Source organism: Acartia tonsa, chromosome 3, assembly GCF_053477335.1.
Source record: "Acartia tonsa isolate MP-2025a chromosome 3, ASM5347733v1, whole genome shotgun sequence".
In the NCBI taxonomy this organism is placed as follows: domain Eukaryota; kingdom Metazoa; phylum Arthropoda; class Copepoda; order Calanoida; family Acartiidae; genus Acartia; species Acartia tonsa.
Genome location: NC_137262.1, coordinates 391,089 through 412,892, shown reverse-complemented (window position 1 = coordinate 412,892; position 21,804 = coordinate 391,089). Strand labels below are relative to the sequence as shown.

At 33.1% G+C, this 21,804-nt stretch overlaps 3 protein-coding genes and 1 long non-coding RNA gene across 4 annotated transcripts in view; all 4 read left to right on the top strand.

Moving 5' to 3' along the window:
- LOC145312985 (uncharacterized) overlaps positions 1–21,804 on the top strand; it is a 62,563-nt gene that overhangs the window by 28,000 nt on the left and 12,759 nt on the right. The gene's annotated exons all lie outside the window — the stretch shown is intronic.
- LOC145312983 (uncharacterized) overlaps positions 1–21,804 on the top strand; it is a 58,572-nt gene that overhangs the window by 26,412 nt on the left and 10,356 nt on the right. The window lies entirely within an intron of this gene.
- LOC145312945 (uncharacterized) overlaps positions 1–21,804 on the top strand; it is a 30,281-nt gene that overhangs the window by 6,925 nt on the left and 1,552 nt on the right. The window lies entirely within an intron of this gene.
- LOC145315036 (uncharacterized) lies at positions 1,362–7,866 on the top strand. The gene is made up of 3 exons (XR_013877927.1): positions 1,362–1,449; positions 5,230–5,321; positions 6,861–7,866. It is a non-coding gene; the product is annotated as an uncharacterized LOC145315036 (long non-coding RNA).

The window sequence follows — 21,804 nt, the reverse complement described above, 5'->3', positions numbered from 1 at the left end:
TAGTAAGCTACTCTATAACAAGGTTCTATCCGTCTATTCCAGTTTTCTTATACAAACAAATCCTTTTCAGACTGGTGTAAATATTCTCAAGTAGATGACTGCTTTATATTCATTATATGAATCAAATTTTAGCTTAGCTTGAGTATGATATTACCATAAGTCTTTTTAAATATGTTTTAATATCATTTAAATTTTTTTAACTCAAGAAGTTTTTTGTGACTCTGTAACATGTAACAAGAAATTCTCAAACATGGGCAATTTAACAATGCATATGAGGGTTCATACAGGCGAAAAGCTATTTAAATGTGATTTGTGTGATGAAGCTTTTGTTTTTAGCATTCATTTAATACGGCATAAGAAAATCCATACAAGAGAGAAACAACATTCTTGTGATACATGTGAAAAAGCTTTCCATACAAATAGTGATTTAACTAGACACAAAAGGATCCATACGGGTAAAAAGCCATACTCATGTGATCAATGTGGAAAGTCTTTCTCTGATAATAGTAATTTGACTAAACACAAAGGGATCCATACTGGTGAAAAGCCATACTCATGTGATCAATGTGGAAAGTCTTTCTCTGATAATAGTAATTTGACTAAACACAAAGGGATCCATAAAGGTGAGAAGCCATACTCATGTAAACTTTGTGATAAATATTATATCTCAAGTTCACATTTAAAAAAACACAATGCAACCACAAACCATTTAGAAATGATGAAAAGCTGTAATGATACAGTTCCATCTTCTGTAACTATTAGTTTAATTAAATGTGAAGAAGTTTATATCAAGGAAGAAATTAAAGAAGAAATATTTGATGAAGATCCTCCCTCTATCCAGATGAGAGCTGACAATATTGATCCTCTATCTATTTAAATGTAAATGAATGAGAGTGTTGTAAATAATTTCATCAGATAATTATAAATATTATAAATATCCAATACAACTTAATTTATTATCCAATTAAAAAATTTTCGTAACATCTACTTTATCATATTATTAAAAGCATCGCCCCCTGCCTATAAGGATTTAGGAATTGTTTTCTCAGTTTAATACCAAATTTCCTAAATAATTGAACAGTTTATTTAGCCGTTTATGAGATAGTATTGACCATGTATACATATATAAAGAAAGACATTTTATTGGTTTACAATATAAGATTTGTATTAGAATTAATTTATTGATAATGACAAACATTTTGTTATTATTTTGACATCATGTGTTCATAATGTAGAATAAATAATGTAATATTAAATTAACAATATTTTTATTGTTTTTTAGTATAAAGACACATCATTAATTTGTTTATTTATCTTGTAGCACAAATAAAATAATTGTCTAATTTAAATATATAATTTTCAGATTAATTTATAAACAAATAAAAATGCACAGAGTATAGATATCAATAAGAAAGAAGTTTTCTACTAATTTTGTTTACAAACACACAGGTTATTCACTTTTTTATTACTAAAGAGTAACAACTCCCTTCACCTTCGTAAGAGCTTAAAACCGATATTTTTTTCTTATTTTTGGTTAATGCTAAACTTCCCCAATTATTGTAGCTGTTTACGAGATCTTTGTCTATATTAATATTTAGCCAAGTAAGGGGCTGTAAATCCTTGCAGATTTAAATGCTTGTCAAGGACGTCCAAGATTTTTTTAAGAGGGGGTAATTTAAAATTGGTTGGGGTAAATGGCACATAAAAAAAGTTATATACCTAGGGTAAACTGGAGGGGGGGGGGGGGGATTACCTTCTAATTTTTGTGACGGGTAACAACCCGCATTTTAAAAGGGATATTGTACCTACTTATTTGCTATGTACAAGTCCTCCCTGGAGGGATAGAGTGAGCTTATGTTAATACACTAATCACACATTAAAATTCATCCAGAGAAGACAACCTATGTATGTCCTCCTTGGAAGGATAAAATCATTATTTGTGTATTAATATTAATCATACTTAAATTCATCCAGAGAAGACACCTTATTGAGGGCATGACGGGGCGGGGATGCGGCCACGGCTACTCAATTCGTTTCCTTAATTGTCAAATTTTTTACTAAGTACCTAATTAACTTAACTTAACTTAATTAACAGCTTTTGTTTGTTTTTTATCTTTAAAAAAAAAAGTTTTATGCATAGGTACTTAGCTAGATTAACCCATTAGTGCCGAGCGCCACTTTTATGGGCCGATCGAGCTGTAAGTTTCAGGGAAGCTTTATAATGGTCAAAACGGAATTCGTATTTTTTTGTTTTGCTCTAGTGGCGTGCACAGGAAAGTTGCAAAAAAACCCGGTTCGGCTTGGCCATAAATACCAACCAGGCATTAACACCCGTTTTTGGTGCTTTCCCCCAGTTTTAAAACCCGGTTGACCTGTATAAACCCGGTTATTTTGACCAAAAATCGAAAAATGTAATTTTTGAACGCCAAAAGTGAGATGAACACTTTTTAGAACTTTGATACGATCCGTAATTGAAAACTACACAACCTCATGTAATCTAAAGAGCTACAAGTATAATACGAAGCGATTTATTTCAAATTTAGTGTTTCGGCTATAGGTGCCGCCGTTTTCGGGTAAAAAAACCCGTTGCTCGAAGTTTTAAAAGACACACACTACAAAAAAAGAACATATAAAATTTGGGTGTTACATATCAGAAAACGATCATAAAACTATTGGGTGACACCTATAGAGATTACTAGGGTTATTATGGTGGCTCAAACCCTTACTAATGACGTTAATTGTTATTTTTATTGGTTGAAAAGTTAAAACCGGGTAATAAAAACCGAAACCGAGCCGGGTTTTAAAATTTTCGGGTATGTATGGCCAAGCCGAACCGGGTCATAATAGGGCGTAAAAAAACGATAAAAAAATCATATAAAAAATAATAATTTGAATAAAACGAATTCACATATAGATGTACTTGTCAATAAACATTAGATTTCACGAAAAAAATCAGCGACTTTACTATAAAAACAAAAAAGTTAGATGGGGTATTTTGAATTGTCATGATTTTCAAACTTTGTTGATCTATACCAGCAAACGGAAGTAAGCTAAACTGCCTGCTCCAGTGGGAAATGAAAGCCAGGGTAGTAGAGGGGGGATTCATACTGAGAATGATGCAATTATGAAGCCGGAAACCGGTTTTTTTTCCATTTTCTGGCACCGGGTTTTAAAACCCGGTTCGGCACTAATGGGTTAATTTTATTAGCCTCTTAACAGGAATCATTTATTGACAATTAAGTATTTATTATTATGATTAAGAAATTTTAGATTGAGTTTTTTTTAATCTTTCCTCGTAAAATTCTTCTTCCTCAAAAACTCTTTCTCCTCGCAAACTTTATCCTCGAAAAACTTAAATTTTTTTCCCCTTGGGGAACTTAATCTCTGCTCCTCGAAGAAACTTATTCTCGTCGCAGACATTTCATACATTAAGTTTTAGTTTTGCTCGCTTGTTTTAAGAAATTTTAGATTGAGTTTTTTAATCTTTCCTCGTAAAATTCTTCTTCCTCGAAAACTCTTTCTCCTCCCAAACATTTATCCTCGAAAAACACTAACTTTTTCTCCTCGGAAAACTTAATCTCTGCTCCCCGAAGAAACTTATTCTCATCGCAAACATTTCTTACATTAAGTTTTTAGTTTTGCTTGCTTGTTTTAAGTTATTGTACTTAAGTTGCTTTACTTAAGTTATTTTATTTTCTTAATTGTTGAGCTCCTCGGGTAAGCTCTTAATGGGTTTTATTAACGCTCCTTAAATTCATTAAGTTCTAATATGGTCTTAGTGTAGAGAATTTTCTTAAGATATTTATTCTAGAACATTTTTCCGTAATGTATAATATCATAATAACGGGACTCATTCATCCAAGCGATCGTTCTTTCTTCTGATAACTCCTTTTTTATTGGTCCTAGGACCTTTAAATTGTATTAACCTGTTTTTAGTATGCATCTGATGACGTTCCATGGCGGTGTGGGGATACCCAATGACGGCGGTTGACTGAGAAAGCTGGGGGTATAGGGATCACTCTAGAACACAATAGCGGATTTCTATTGATTTATTGATAACAGCGCACGATCAAATCAATTCAAAGTCGGGATAATCGGCCAGCGATAGCGCCCTAATTCCATCAAGGGCGTGCACCAGCCTCAGGGCTACGATTCTGCACCTGGTTATTACGACAGGGCAACATCCGCAAATTGATCATTTATATTTCATGTTATTTTAACCATTATTAAATATATGATGAATCGATGGGTAATAAATAATAAACCATTATGTTTTATATAAATGTAATTGATATATGTAGTAACTATATATCTTGTATAATAATATATATTATTTATGCCCTGATGGCGGAGAATTGTCCAAGATCAGGGGTTTGTTGGATCTTATTGGTAAAATAAAATTGAATTGAATTGAATTGAATTGAATAAAGCCAAGGGCTTCTTACCAAGGTGAGAAATGCCAGCAAATGTTTTTGAGGGATTTCAAAGAGGGGGGGGGGTGATATAATCTAATATAATTCCAAACATATAATGCTTTTTTGAGGGGGGGGGGGGTTCACTCCTTAACTAACTTACCTATAATATCCATTTAATTAATATGTACAGTACTATGTACATTAAGATATATAAGTTTTCCGGAATTTTAATGTTAGGGGGAGATTTGAAATCTGCATCAAATTTTAAGGATTTTTTTTTATAAAATTCGTTTTTTGTATAATTCTTTATCTAAAAGCGGAAATGCATTATTTTTAAGTTAATTAATTTTTGACCAATAGGATAGGTGGATTTTAAACCTCCTGCGCTCTAATTGGTTGAATGATGTACGCCATCCAATCAGAGCGCAGATTTTTTAAATCCACCAATCACAGATGCCAAAATTAATTAACTTAAATTGCATTTCCGCTTTTAGATAAAGAATTATAGAAAAACCGAATTTTATAAAAAAAAATCCTCAAAATTTGATGCAGATTTCAAATCTCCCCCTAACTTTAAAATTCCGGAAAACTTATATATTTTAATGTACATTTTAAAAACCTATATCATGTAATAATGCATGATAATAAAATAATAATTTGCCGCCAGAATCTTTATCTCTCAAATAATTGCTTGTCCAGTTTCTGATTAAAAGTGGGAGGAGTCCGCGCATTGAGCATCATATTTAAGTAAATGAGCGGAGATTTAGTTTAGGTTTTCTTGATAAACAAGACTTAACCATGTTTTATGATTTAGGTTGACAAAAGTATCAAAGCCAGTCAGCAACTAACATTCACAGTGAACAGAGAGATATCTATTATACAGATCTACTTTATATCATAAGCTAGGTATCTATATTTTATTTATTTAAAAGCCAAGCTTTTTCTATAATTACGATCCCTCCGTCCGTAACGGTCAGCTCTTTTTGTTAATTAGAAATGTCCTACGTACGTTCATTTAAGTCATGTTGGTTTTTAACCTTTCTGACATAAAAAATTTTATGTGTTATAATTATCCTATATGCATTTATATTCTGCTTTTTCAGTTCTGACACTCGTATTAATGTTTGTATGTCCTACCATTTCAGAGCTTCGCAGTTATGAATGTTGTCATAATCTGCTGACCATTTCCAAATTTTGCACCTACTCTATATATCACATGATGTGTTGGTCTGTTTGTACTGCTCTGTTTCAATTTTTTATAAGAAACTAGCGGCTACGCCCCTAGAAGCCTCTAGGGGCACTTAAGATAGAAGGGGGAAAAGTCGACCTCATTCATTTTAAATTTGAGTTTCAAAACAGTAAAAAAATATTTTTTGGGGGAGGGGGGTGAAACCACCCTCCTCAAAAATAGTTTAAAACCTTCCCAGGACCTATAAGTAGCTTCACTGTAAAGGAGAACAATTATCAGTTCAGTCGTTAGCGAGATCCTTCGGGACAGACAAAAACGCTTACTACTTTATATTATAAGAAATATGAATTGCCTCGGCTTTAATAAAAGATAGATTGGAGATTTTTCTCAGAGAATAAGAGGACAGTGAGGCCCCCAAATTTTTTTTAATAATGTTTTCTTATTCGTTTGCATAACAACTTTGGGGACAATAGTGAATTTTGATTGGTTGATTCATTAAGTTGAGTGTTCAATCGTTTCATAGTCTGGTTTATTTGAGCTTGGCTTTTATAGATGTTGTCATCGTTGTTTTTCTTCTATGATAATAATTTATTTCCAGTTCTATGTGAATGTATTATTTATATTTACCGCCCTAACTCATATAGGTCCTAGGATGGGGGTAGGGGGTTGCTTACCTCAAACTTTGAAATTCCTCATTTTACTCCCCTGCCTTAAATATTAAATTCTAACTCCGCCCATTTATCATTGATTTAGAACAATTAAAGTAGGAGGAGTTGCTAAATATTATAAAAAATAATTATAAAAACTAAATCTGGTAATAGGTGGTGGGGAGATGGTTGGGTTATAAAACCATATCAACCTCTGTATAAAAATATTCATGGTATCATTCCATGTTTGTCAGCTTTGCTTTTTACAAATGTTGTCATCCTTGTTTATTACTTTCTTCCTACAATTTTTAAAAGCGAAGCTATTTTACATTTGTCTGTATATACGTATATAACACTAGCTCTTATCATAAATTTAGTCATATCAGAATTGTTCTGATGATTCCTTTAACAATACCTAAGTAAAATTGTTAATAGAAATGTTGTTCTTCTAAAATTATTTAGCTTTATTGACAACAACTTCGATATGAATTTTACAATTTTTATTGCTTGTTTATGTGAATGTTGTTACAGCTTTTACCTGAATGTTTTGTTTATTTGAAAATATTATAAAAACTAAATTTTTTTTTTTAAATATAAATAATATTTCAGGAGATTGAGAGAAGATATACCAGCATGAATACCTGTGATATTTGTAATAAGAATTTTACACGGAGAGATAACATGGTTGTTCATATGAGGGTTCATACAGGAGAGAAACCATACTCATGTGATCAATGTGGAAAAGCATTTGCACGGATAGGTAATCTAAATACACACAAAAGGATCCACAATGGTGAGAAACCATACTCATGTGATCAATGTGAAAAGGTATTTTTTCAAATTAGAGATTTGACTCTCCATAAAAGAATTCATTCTGGTGAGAAGCCATACTCATGTGATCAATGTGAAAAGACTTTTTCTCAGAATAGTGCTTTGACTGTACATAAAAGGATCCATACAGGCGAGAAGCCATTCTCATGTGATCAATGTAAAAAGACCTTTATAACTGGTAGTCACTTGACTTACCACAAAAGAATCCATACAGGTGAGAAGCCATTCTCATGTGATCAATGTGACAAACATTATGTCTCTAGTTCACAGTTATCTACTCATAATAAATCCCGTGAACATTTAAAAATGATGAAAACTTGTAATGATACAGTTTCACCTACTGTATCTATTAGTTTAATTAAATGTGAAGAAGTTGATGTTAAAGAAGAAATTAAAGAAGAAGAAATATTTGATGAAGATCCTATCTCTATCCAGATGAGAGCTGACAATATTGAAGAAAATATTAAACATGAAATAGGAGATCCTATTTCTTGTGAACAAAAGTATGATGAAGATAGAATTGATACTATTGATATTGTTCATAATAAAATAGAAATATAAGCATTTAATTGTCATAGGATACAAATGTTTTTTTTTGAGAGACAATTTTAATGCTCAATTCAAATAAAAACCTGCATTTCATCTTTATTTGTTGCAATTTTTTTATTAATTTTTCAAAATGTATTACTTTACACTTTAATTAACAGGATCTCCACATTAATCCTGTTAATTGCTGTTAAATGATTTTTTTACATGATTGATATTATTGTTTTCCAGTATAAAGAAAATCATTAATTTGTTTATTTATCTTGTAGTGTAAATAAAAAAATGTCTTATGTAAAAATATTTTTTTCAGATTAATTTATAAACAAATAAAAATGCACAGAGTATAGATATAAATAAGGAAGAAGTTTTCTACTAATTTTGTTTACAAACACACAGGTTATTTGCTTTTTTTTACTGAAGGTTTTACCCCGAGAGGAAATAAAGAGAGTCACATCTCTTAGGTAGAGTAACAACTCACTCTCATGAACATTAAAAAGGTTGATTACCCTTCCTGAAAAGAAGGAAATGTATTCTATTTTATCTTGCAGATGCACTCTCAAAATTGGGATAGTTCTATGAACTGTATTTAAAGAGTTAAGGTACTTAGAGTAGTGAACTTTTATATGTCTTAGTAAAATATATTAGGCATTGGATAGATATGATTATATGTTAAAGAATTTTTAACATTGACCAGACCAAACTTTTTTTATTTGACAATATCGAAAAAAGTTAAAGTGATTTGCCACATAAATTACATGAGAATGGTCTATTTTTTTCCAAATATGTAAAGCCAAAACACCAATATCAGAGAATCTTTTTCCACATATTTCACAAGAGTTATAAAAAAAATTGAACAGGGGTTCCCCTTGGGACAAGTTACTTAAAAAACATAAAAAATAATGTCAGGTTCATTATAGGAAAGGTTTTCTATAGATTCTTTTTAAAAAAATAAAGAAAACCGTCCAGTTTACATACAATATACACATTATCTCACGCGGAAATACCAACTAACCATACAACATATATATATATATATAAAGACTGTTTCGGAACGCAATGCCTAGCCGTTCTCGAAATCTTATCTCGAAGCCTCCCGAATGACCAACATAGTGAAGTTTACGAATGTGTATTTATTACCATGAAAACAGTAAGTCTAAAACAAAAATATAAGAATTAATTACATAAAATTAATTGTTATTATTTTTTAGCATCAAGGTTGCGTGATTTTAATTTAATAAAAAATATGAATTTTCTAAAAAACTTAAAATTGGCACGAATCATATTAAATCGCATCAGAAATTGATAATTTTAGAATAAAATAATCAACATTATAAAAGTAAATATTCGTATATCAAAACTTAGCAGTTAAATGGTCTATTTGTTGAAAAATTAATGATTTAAATTTCTTCATAAAATTGTACCATTCTACGCTTATTTTCAAGAATTAAAAGATAAATTCTTACCACATATGATGTCAAACTAAGCAGGAAGGCTTATTTGAGATCTTCCACATATCAGAGCGCATGTATATTCAAGCAATACATTATTTTCATTCGTGCGCGTCTCTTTTGTTTGTTTACAAGCCACGCGCGGAGATAGTTAGGAATGCCACGTAACACACTCATTCTCTGGGGAATTCTGGTGTAAGGAAAAGGGGATTAATGAGTTCGAACTTGCCGGGGAATACAAGAATACATACCGACACACACCCGTCTATTCACTGGGAATCGAACACAATACCTCATCTTTGCAACATGCGTGCAGACAGTGTCCACGAAATCACAATCTCATAACGCATAAATTACAAGAGTATAAAATGTCATGGCCATAAGGCCTAAAATTGGTTATGGAAACTTACGTATACCACAACGACTCAAACTGCCTCAGTTACCACATAAGGACAGGAATAAGGGAATGGGAAAAGCATTCAACATTCATGAATTGCACATTTACCACTCACACATCTCATTATATCATGGCCTCATAATCTCAAATAAAATTAGAATTACAGACCATGTAATTGCGAATACATGAATTAATAATCATTAGTACCTAAACTTCAATTAGGTACCTACATAATAAAATAGGTAAATGATTTTTATACTAAAAATCGCATCGATAATTAAATAATCAACTCAAACTTTTTTCATCAAAAGAAAGAAAGATTAAATAATAACATTTCTTCTACTAAATCTTTTTGCTAGAAAAGAAAAGTAAAATTGCATAAAAACTTCTCAATAATTAGAATTTTTCTCCGACAGAAAAACAATTATGCTTACATCTAAACATTTTTCAGATAAGATAAGTAAGATCCTTAAATCTAAACATGTTTTAATAAAATAGATACTTAAATCTAAATAAAATATGACTGTAAAAAAATCATCAAACTTCGGAAAATTAAAATCTCATAATTTTAAATCTTCGTGAATCAAAATTGCGTAAAATTAAAATTGCAATTGAAATATGCAAATTAAATTTACTAAAATAAAACAAAAGCTCAATGTAAGAAAAGAACTTCTCTAAAATGCTGAATCTTTTAAATTCATCAATCAAAGCAATTCAAATCAAAAATAAATATTTTATGCTTTAGTTTTGCCGTTTTGCGTCGGGCCTGGCCGAGGAAACAGAGCTTAGGTACGTCGTAAAGCGGTCTTATTAAGCTAAATTCTACGAAAATCAAAGAATCTACTTAATTTATCGCGAAAAAAATCTGCATTTTTTCTTTAGGTACATCAGTTCAAAGGTAAATAGTAATAATTTTAATATGCATGTAATATTAAATTATTTATGTGATTGTAATAAAATTCATAAAGAAATATTTAAATGATGTATCAACTCTCATTTTGTTAATTTCTTATCATATCAAATTTCAATCCAACAAGGATAAAAATGTTTATATCTGCATAGGTACCTAGGAAATTTTCCTCGAAAAAAATCCCAGGTCTCGGAAAGACTTAAATCATTGAAAAAACTTGCGGAAACGTATAAAAACTTAAGTTTGCATTTCAAATGAAAAAAATCTTGCATCGATTTGAAAGTTTAAACGAAATTGTATCAAAAATTGCGTTTTTTGTCTTTCGAAAAAAATCTGATAAATCTACCGAAAAAATAAAAATCAAAGTTAAACAAGAACGATACTTATACTAAACTTTGGGTAGATTGATCTTCAGTAGTCGTCTTGCGGAAATCTCGTTATCTGTGGCGGCGGCGTCGTCTGACAACTTGAATCTGGCAACCACGGTCCTTCCACCTGGGCGCACTTCTTGAACTCGTCCCAGTTTAAATTTCTTCATCAAACTTGTGCTGTCATCAACAAGCACCACATCTCCTGGCTCAAGCAGCACCTCGTTGCGGCGCCACTTGATGGACTTCAACAGCTCGGGCATGAGCTGCTCCTTGTACACCTGATGGAACTGCCTGGTCAACTCCTCCAAGTTCTCCAACCTCTTGGTAATCTTGTCCTTGCAATCGGTTTCAAACGTACAGATTGCATCATTTGTCCTGCCTCCAAGCAAATCAGCAGGTGAAATAATTCTCCAGGTGTTGACATCTTCGCCAGCAGTGGCATAAGTCAACGGTTTAGAATTCAGCACTCTAGCTGTCTCAGCACACAACAACAGTAAATCATTGAAGGTTACGGTAGCTCCGGCCAACTTCTTGTTCAACACTCGCTTGACCAGCCCAACCTGTCTCTCCACAGTGCCAACAAATGAATGTGCAGCTGTGGGCACAAGATGCCACTCAAAATGCATCCTTGTATCCTTCAAAAGTTCATCCAAAATGCGTTTAGTACCTGCAAAATTGGTACCACGATCAGTTGTGACTCTTCTTGGCATATTGTAAAACGCCTGAAGTTTTCTCAAGCCGACCAGCACGGCTTCAGTTGAATAATCTGTCAAAACATCGATAAACACAGCCTGTGTAAATCTACAAGCTACTATCAACAACCAGACTTTGTACTTTGTCTTGGTTTTCCTGCAGCCGCCGCCGAGATCAAGAGCTTCGTCACCTCTGGCGGCCATTTTAAGTATTGTAAATGTCCGAAGAGGAAAACATCCATCGTGACCCACTATGGGCCAACAAACCTGGACTTTGTGATGATACGGCTGAAGAGAATCGAACTTCCCCTCGGCGTCCATGGTCATTTCCTTCTCTTGGTTGAAGGATGTCAAAAACAGGTCACAAACAGAATCCAAATAAGTGTTTGTGAAAGTATAGTTCTCATAATACCTAGAACTATCATTGTTGCTACCACCATCCTCATTTGTTGCAACACCACGTTTCTTGACAAGTAACAATTTGAATAGGTTAGCAGCCTTAAGAACTGCGGCTACAGTCCTTCTTGCCTGCTTGTAGGTCCTCCTTGCCAGCGACCTCCAGAAATCATTGTCCACCATTTGTGTGAACATGCACTTGAGCTTCGCCATCTTTGGATTAAGCTCACTCTCAGGAATAGATGCGTTAACCTCACCCGCCGTTTTAACGGGCCACTGGTCCTGTTCCAGGCGCAACCAGCTTGGACCTTCCTGGTAAGTAGATCCAGGTTGTACATCCTCAATTGTACACAAACCTCGCGTAGCTAAATCCGCGATGTTGTGTTGGGTAGGTACCCATCTCCAATCTTCAGGGCTCGTCAACTGTTGTATTTCAGAAACACGATGACTGTTGAAGACATTTAGCATAACACTGTCACTAGATAATTGTGCTAGGGCGCAGCTGCTATCACTAAAAAATACTTTGCCAGAGATGTCAAATGGTAGGGCTCTGACAACTGTATTCACAAGCCTTGCCAAGATTAGACAAGACAACATTTCCAACCTCGGTATAGACTCCATCTTGACTGGTGCGACACGTGACTTGGCGCAACACAAAACTACATCAAATCCTCCAGCAGTTGGCCATCTCAGGTAAATAATGGCTGCATAGGCTGAGTTTGATGCATCACAGAAACCAATTACCATTGGAAGCCCCAATGGCTTATCAGGAACCATCGAACGTCTGAACGACACATTTCAAAGTGCCGCCCTGTCCTGGAGGCTGCTCACAAACTCAGATCTCAACTCTCCAGGTATGGAATCGTCCCAGTCACATCCATGTATGCAAACTGAGCGTAGACATAGCTTGGATTTAAGCAACAGTGGTGAAGCTAAACCCAACGGGTCGTACAATTGTTGTACGATTCTCCAAACTTCTCGTTTAGTAATCATTTCAGGTAGACTTCTCCAGAGATCCTCCAAGTCCAGGTCCTCCAGCAACTTTCTACCTTTAATCTTCGCGCCGTGGTTGGCTCTAACAGGCAAAAACAATATATCCTGTTTTGGGTCCCAAACAATGCCCAAAACTTTTGCTCTGTCAACATCATCTCCAGAATAAATAACAGATTTAAATCTGAAATTTCCAGGTTCAATCATCTGCTCCAGCTCTCGGACCAGCTGGACAGCTTCAGGTTTACTGTTATGACCGCTTAAGTGGTCATCTACGTAGGTACAAGTCTCCAATTTTACAGAAGGAGGATCTTGATACAACACAAATTCAGATCTGAGCGGCTGTTTCTTGGATAACATCTCCAGGAGGATCACGGTCAACCACTGGCTGGTGGTAACCTCATCATCTTCATCATCTTTAGTCAGCTGCTCCAGCTGGCTAACTGCACCACCGAACTCTGCTAACACAGTCACAATCTGGTTGGAGTCCGACGGCTTAGACTTTTTCTCCCATTGGTTGAAAAGGCAGAGCATTTGACGTGTCTTAGACTTGAAACGCGAGTCAAGGTAAGCCCACTGAGATTCATGCGATTGAATCTGAGTTAATTGGAGTCTCAGCTCTTTATTTTTACAGACCTTCTCACTGCTCAACAATAACTGCAAATACGACGGGTCCTGTCCTACAGTAAGCTTTTTAAAATTGTCCTTAAAACTTACGTAAGATGCTTCCTGGCCGTCGAATGAGGGGAGAAGCCGCTCGTCAACAAGATTCATATATCCTGGCGTGAACATAGAACCGGTGGCGAACTGTGGTGTGCCAAACGGTGACACAAATGGCGATGCTGCTGGGGCACCCGCCGTCGTCGTGGGTGGCTTCACAGGTTCAAGCTTAACCTCAGCCAATTGTTTCATCAATGCAGACAAAGTGTTTATAATTGGATCGGGCAAGGGAAAATATGACCCTTTAATAACTTTCACGATCTTCAAGCATCGATCATATAGTTCAGCCTGATGGTTAGGCAAATTATCACCAACTAAATCAACAACACTTTGAATGTCATCAAGCTCTTCTATAGCATCAAGAGCATCCTTCAAGGCACTATAGTCTTTTTGCACAGTAACTATATCAGAATAAATGTCACTAAACTCTTCAAGCTCTTGGATTCTCACACCAAGCTTGCTAAAACCGTCCATGATGCTGTCGAATGTTTCGAACTTGTCGTGGACAAGGATTGACTCCTTAGTGAGATGTCTAACATCAAGTTCTGAAGTATCACTGACCAACTTCATCACTCTACTTAGCTCACTGGTTAGGGCATCAACGGCTGGGCGCAGCCGCTTTCTCAATTGATCACCTTTATTCTTTTTAGGACCCATGATTGTCACTAAAGTTAACTGTACTGATTATGACTATAATAATGTGTGGTAAGGTATCACAACCAACACATTCACAAAACTTCACAGATTCTTCTTAGCTGCATCTGTTCTGTCTTGTTTTCATTGTTTCGGAACGCAATGCCTAGCCGTTCTCGAAATCTTATCTCGAAGCCTCCCGAATGACCAACATAGTGAAGTTTACGAATGTGTATTTATTACCATGAAAACAGTAAGTCTAAAACAAAAATATAAGAATTAATTACATAAAATTAATTGTTATTATTTTTTAGCATCAAGGTTGCGTGATTTTAATTTAATAAAAAATATGAATTTTCTAAAAAACTTAAAATTGGCACGAATCATATTAAATCGCATCAGAAATTGATAATTTTAGAATAAAATAATCAACATTATAAAAGTAAATATTCGTATATCAAAACTTAGCAGTTAAATGGTCTATTTGTTGAAAAATTAATGATTTAAATTTCTTCATAAAATTGTACCATTCTACGCTTATTTTCAAGAATTAAAAGATAAATTCTTACCACATATGATGTCAAACTAAGCAGGAAGGCTTATTTGAGATCTTCCACATATCAGAGCGCATGTATATTCAAGCAATACATTATTTTCATTCACGTAGCTCCTCACATGGGAATTATCAAAGGAAAAGTGCGCGTCTCTTTTGTTTGTTTACAAGCCACGCGCGGAGATAGTTAGGAATGCCACGTAACACACTCATTCTCTGGGGAATTCTGGTGTAAGGAAAAGGGGATTAATGAGTTCGAACTTGCCGGGGAATACAAGAATACATACCGACACAAAGACCATTCTCATGTAATTTATGTTGCAAATCACTAACTTTTTTAGACATTGTCAAATAAAAATAGTTTGGTCAGGTCAATGTTAAAATTCTTTATCACAATCATATCTATCCAATGCCTAATATATTCTACTAAGACATATAAAAAGATCACTACTCTAAGTACCATACTAAATATTTTATTGATCATTCTTTGTTGTTATGTGTATTTTGTTGTATAAAAAGTTTGAAGTTCTATTAATCAGTAAATGCTATCTAAAAATGCATATAAAAATTAAAAACTCATTATTTGAGGAAAATTCCCTGGTCAAATCTTTTAATTTTAATCAATAACTTTATATCATGTATTACTACTTTATTTATAACTAGCGGCTTCGCCCCTAGCCTCTAGGGGCTTTGCCCCCAAGAGGTGATAAAAAAATTAAGGCAAAAATAAAGGCTATCTAAAGTTGTATTTATGACAAAAAAGTTTTTGCCATAATTTTTTTTGAAAATAAAAATAAAAACTCATTTTTAAGGAAAATCCCTGGTCAGATCTTTTAATTTTAATCAATAACTTTATATTATGCACTACTACGTTATTTAAAATAGAAAAAACTTACAGTTCACTATTTTTTTTTAAATGCACTTCGTGAAACTATCCCTTTTGACATTTAACACCTAAGATTAAGTTTTTACACCCCTTCGCTAAAAGCAATATTTATGTGTGTAATTCATCATTATCATTGCCTTTCCTTATACTAAAATAACAGGATGTCTGTCTGTGTGTTTGTATGTCTGTGTGTGTTTGTACCAAAGGATCTTGCTAACCGCTGAACCGATCGGGTTCTCCTTAACAGGGTAGATTCTCATAGGTCCCAGGAAGGTTCATAACTATTTTGGGGGAGGGTACCACCACCAAACTTAAACAGTGAGCAAAATGGTCTAAATATTGAGCTAGATTCTTGAAACTTGGCACATAAGCCTAGTCCTATAGGTACTACATCTAAATGAAAAAAAAAATATTCTAAGGTTAAGTTAAAACACTGCGGAAATGGGATTTTTAGGCCTTTTTTGGTCTATTTTGATGTAAAAACTTGCTTTTATTGTTTTTTCTTAAGTTTTTTCCTTGAATACCTACGTCTATTCATAAGGACACCATTTAAGAAGATTTAGCAAGTTTGGGACCAAAACTCAAAAAACCTATATTTTGATATATGACAACACAAAACATGAAAAAATGCACTGAACTCCTACAAGCCACCCACCTAGCCCTCTAGGGTCGGTCTCAGACTTGCTGAATCATCTTAAATATTGTCCTTATGAAAAGATACAGCGTATTCAAGCAAAGAAACTAAGAAAAATCAATTAAAGTTTTTACATCAAAATAGACCAAAAAAGGCCTAAAAATCCCATTTCCGAAGAGTTTTTCATACCTAACCTAACCTAAAATAAAAGAATTCTGAATATTTTTTTCATTTAGATGTAGTACCTATAGGACTAGGCTTGTGTACCAAGTTTGAATTATATAGCTCAATATTTAGACCATTTTGCTCACTGTTAAAGTTCAGATGTCATTACGCACACCCCCTTATATCTACACAGGTATTACATTAGATTTAATTTATTTCAGGTGTAAGGACAATTAAGAATCCACTATGAACAAGTGTCATATCTGCTGTAAGGAATTGTCTTCAAAGAGGAGCTTAACAAGACACCTGAGAACTCATACAGGTGAAAAACCATTCAAATGTGATACATGTGAAAAGTCTTTTTATACAAATCGCGAGCTAACTGTCCATAAGAGGAAAAAGAAACCATACTCTTGTGATACATGTAATAAGTCATTCAACGTTTCAGTTCATTTGACTAACCATAGGAGGCTCCATACAGGAGAAAGGCCATACTCTTGTGTATTATGCCAGAAATCTTATTCCTCTAGCTCAGATTTATCAAAACATAATTTATCAACTGGACATCTGAAGAAGTTAAAGTCTACTAAAAAAACAATTCCACCTTCAGCTTCTACCAGTTTTGTTGATTGTGGTGATGCTGATGTTAGTCTCGAGATAAAAGAAGAAGAAACTTTTGATAAAGATCCTCTCTCTATTAAGATTAAGGCTGATACTTCTGCTTTTGTTGCTTGTAGTGAAGTTCCGAATAAAAAATCTTTCTCATGTGATGTTTGTTTTAAAATATTTAAATCTAAAGAAGTCTTAAGTATCCACAAATATTTACATCCAGAACCAAAAAACTCTAGATGTCAACATGGAGGCTGATAATGTAGAAGAAACTATAAAACAGGAAATAGAAAACGAAAAACAGGATAAAGATTCTCTTTCTTGTGAACAGAATTATGATGAGAAAATGATAGACAATATAGACATAGTCGAACATAAAATTGAATATGATTAACAAAAGGATATAATGTCAGATAAGAAAAATTTTCAATAAAAAGACAATATATTACGTTCCTGCCATGTTATTTTTTTCTTTGTTATATAAATAAGAACTTTTGTCACTTTATATTTATTTTCTTACACATTTTCAAATTGATTAAATAAGGATTTTAAATTTATCTTCCTTTGTAAACCTGTAATTCTTGTTTGTTTTCTGTACATATCATTTTTTTATTTCTTGATTAATTTTTATATTTTCAGAGCACGGAAATGAAATTTGATTACATGGATTAATATAAATATCACAAATGAATACAGGTATTTTGACACACCATAGTTATTTGGTTAGGTATTGAAGTGATGCCTTAGTTTATTAGAGATGAAATATTCTTTTACAGCGAAGCTACTTTTAAGTATAGGGAATGTTTTTAACTATTTTTGCGGAGGGTACCTTTATAATTTGAGGAAATCTTGGATCCAATAGGATAAGTAAATAAAGATAATGCTCAGCTTAAGTTATTACTCGCACTATGTGGAAAATTCAATTTCTGTAATTCACAGGAAATGTGAGGTTAGAGAAAACTCAGTCTTTATTTATTAGAATTTATTTTTTGGAATTTAATTATGCGACAAGTCATTTAGTTAAAGCAGTTACAGAAAAATATCTTTCCAACTTCTGTAAAAAATAATTAATCTATATAAGGTTTCAGAAGTGAATATTCTAAGTTTAATATTAATATAAATGTAATGTAGATAATTTTACCTCTTTAATAACTGTTTTTAATTTTGTATTATTTTAAGGTTGACTAATCTGTCCTGACAATGAATTATCTCCAGACAGATAGAAAACCATTCAAATGTGAAATATGTAACATGACATTCTCTCACTATGATAGCTTTACCAGCCATGTTGATATTCATTCTCTACCAAGGATTCCCACAGGTGAGAACCAATTCAAATGTGATTTTTGTGAAAAGATTTTTTCAAAAAACAGTGCATTAACAAGCCACAGAAGGATCCACACTGGTGAGAAGCCATACTCTTGTGACACATGTGATAAGACTTTTTCACGACGAAACAATTTAACTGTGCATAAGATGACCCACATTGGTGAGAAGCCATTCTCATGTGAATTATGTCAGAAATATTTTTCCAATAGCACAAATCTGAAAATACATTATAAATCAGCTAAGCATCTCAAAAAGTTAGAAACTATAAAGATTACAGTCACACCTTCTGCTTCTACTAGTTTTGCTGATTGTGGTGAAGCTGATATAAAACTAGATATAAAAGAAGAAGAAACTCTTGATGAAGATCCTCTCTCTATCAACATGGAGGCTGAGAATGTTGAAAAAACTTTAAAACAGGAAATAGAAGAAGAAATTGAGGATAAAGATTCTCTTGACATCGTTGAACACAAGATTTAAATATAATGATAAACTATTGGGTTGCTTATATGAAATACAAAATTTTGTAAATATTGTATTATTTTTAATGTAAGTATTAAAAGGAGGGGGGGGGGGGGAGCAGTTTTGCCACTTTCACTTACTCTGTCATTATTAGAGTTGATATTAATGTTAGACTATGGGTTATTTGGAATAAAACTTTACTTTTAGGTTATGTTGTCTAGCATTAATACCTGAATTAATAAGCACGTAGTAAGTGAAATTGGCAAAACTCCCCTCACCTGGAACTGGAACTGCATATTTTTTTTAGTTTAATAGTTTAATCTACATCTATAGGAAATATTTGAAAGAAATTCAAAGGGATAGTTCTACGAAGTGTATTTAAAGAGTTAAGGTACTTAGAGTAGTGAACTTTTATATGTCTTAGTAGAATATATTAGGCATTGGATAGATACGATTATATGTTAAAGAATTTTTAACATTGACCAGGCCAAACTTTTTTTATTTGACAATATCTAAAAAAAGTTAAAGTGATTTGCCACATAAATTACATGAGAATGGTCTATTTTTTCCAAATATGTATAGCCAAAACACCAATATCAGAGAATCTTTTTCCACATATTTCACAAGAGTTATAAAAAAATTGAACAGGGGTTCCCCTTGGGACAAGTTACTTAAAAAACATAAAAAATAACATCCGGTTCATTATAGGACAGGTTTTCTATAGATTCTTTTTAAAAAAAATAAAGAAAACCGTCCGGTTTACTTACAATATACACATTATCTCACATGAAAACAACTAACCATTTATATATATAACCATATATATATATTTATATATAAAAAGACCATTCTCATGTAATATATGTTGCAAATCACTAGGGTAGTGCGGGGTTATTCCGGTCAATTTTTTGCTTCAACTTAAAAAAAAACATACTTCCCAAAAACTTTTTCCGGTTTTTAAGAGTGCAAATGAACGATATGGCAATAACGAAGAAGCCTGTCTTGGTCCCATTAAGATCTCGCAACTAGAAGTCGGTCAAAAATCGGTTTTAAGGGCGGCGGTTGGCCTATACCGGAATAACCCCACCGGTGGGGCTATTTCGGTCAGTTGACTTTGGGGGGGGGGGGGGTTGAACACCCCCTTAAAATATTTTTTTTAACATTTTAAACTATGAGTAGAAAGCTGAGGTCATTAGCTTTCTAACGGTACTAGTCGCATGCAGATCAGAAAATTTTTTGACCACATTTTGCCCATTTTAAAAAAGTCGGGAAAATCGCAAAAAAAAACATCGATTTTTTTCATGCAAACTTTTTTTAAAAAATCATTCTTTTTATTATATGATTAGGTTTTTTTAAGCTTTATACATAAATTAGAGTCAATTTCTGATTCGCAGGTCTTGGAATTTCTTGAAAAAAGTGATTTTTTCCCCAAAAATTTTTAATTTTAAAAATCCTGCCAGTTTTGACAGCAGTTTTTGATACATTTTTTTCTTGTCTCAAATTGGCTAGGATTGACCTACAAGGGTGGTTAAGGTGTCTAAAGATGCAAAATTACATGCCTGACAATTAACTCGAAATGATATGGGGTCTAACTCTAATATTTCAACACATTTTATGCAACAGGAATTTTGAAAATGCAAAATTTTGAATATGTACTCTAAATCTTGGAGATAGAACCCATATCCTGGGGAGTTTTTGTTAGGACATGCAAAGAGCTTTCTATAGACACCTTAAACACCTTTCTAGCTTAATCCTAGCTGATTTGACATAAAAAATCCAAACCGCGCAAAAATCGCGAACACCCTCTTATACAAAAAAGATGCAAGGGTTTCATATGGAATTTTAAATCTTCTAGCGGTCTTTCTAATAGACATACCCCTTCTTACATGAGCCAATGCAGCTGATACATCTTCAGGCAAATATTTAAGGCGTTCCTTTGGGTGATATACTCTTCCCATTACTAAAAAAATGTGTCTGAAAAATTTTAAATGTCTTTACAAATTAAAAAGCTTAGGCAACAAAACATGACATAATACAAGCAGTAAAATGACTAATAATGTACATCTAACAACAGGCAAGGCAATGATTAAAGCTTAGGTCATGCATTGAGGTTGTTCATGCTTCCAGATCGCCTGAAAAAAAAAATTAGGGTATTATAAATTTTTAAATACAGTAATAAAAAAAAGTAAAAAAAGTGACTGGAATAGACCCTTTTTTTGAGACGAAAAAAAAATTATGAAAAAATCAAGTTAGAACAACGCCTCCAATTGCAAACGATAAATGAATGCCATATCTTTCATTTTAAAAAAACCCGGGGGTCAATAGGACTTACCATTTTTTCACAATTTTAGATTGAACATGGCCTATTTTGAAATTTTTTTTTTGCAAATTTTTTGCAACTTTTTGAGGGCAAAAAAATCATAGAAGGAGTGATCTGACAAAAATTTGCTAAAGTAAGTAATGAAAGTATAGGCAATAAACTACAACTTTGCTTTTCTGAAGATCTCTTGCAAACGTTTAGAACACCGTTAAAAAACGGTTTTAAAAAAGTTGGTCGAGTGACCGGAATTAGACCCCCATACCGCATTAACCCCGCACTACCCTAACTTTTTTAGATATTGTCAAATAAAAAAAGTTCGGTCAGGTCAATGTTAAAATTCTTTATCACAATTATATCTATCAAATGCCTAATATATTCTACTAAGACATATAAAAAGATTACTACTCTAAGTACTTTACTAAATATTTTATTGGTCATTCTTTGTTGTTATGTGTATTTTGTTGTATAAAAAGTTTGAAGTTCTATTAACTAGTAAATGCTATCTAAAGTTGTATTTGTGACAAAAAAAGTTTTTGCCATATATAACATGCAACGAAGTTGAAAATAAAAATGAAAACTCATTTTTTAAGGAAAATCCCTGGTCAAATCTTTTAATTTTAATCAATAACTTTATATTATGCACTACTACGTAATTTAAAATAGA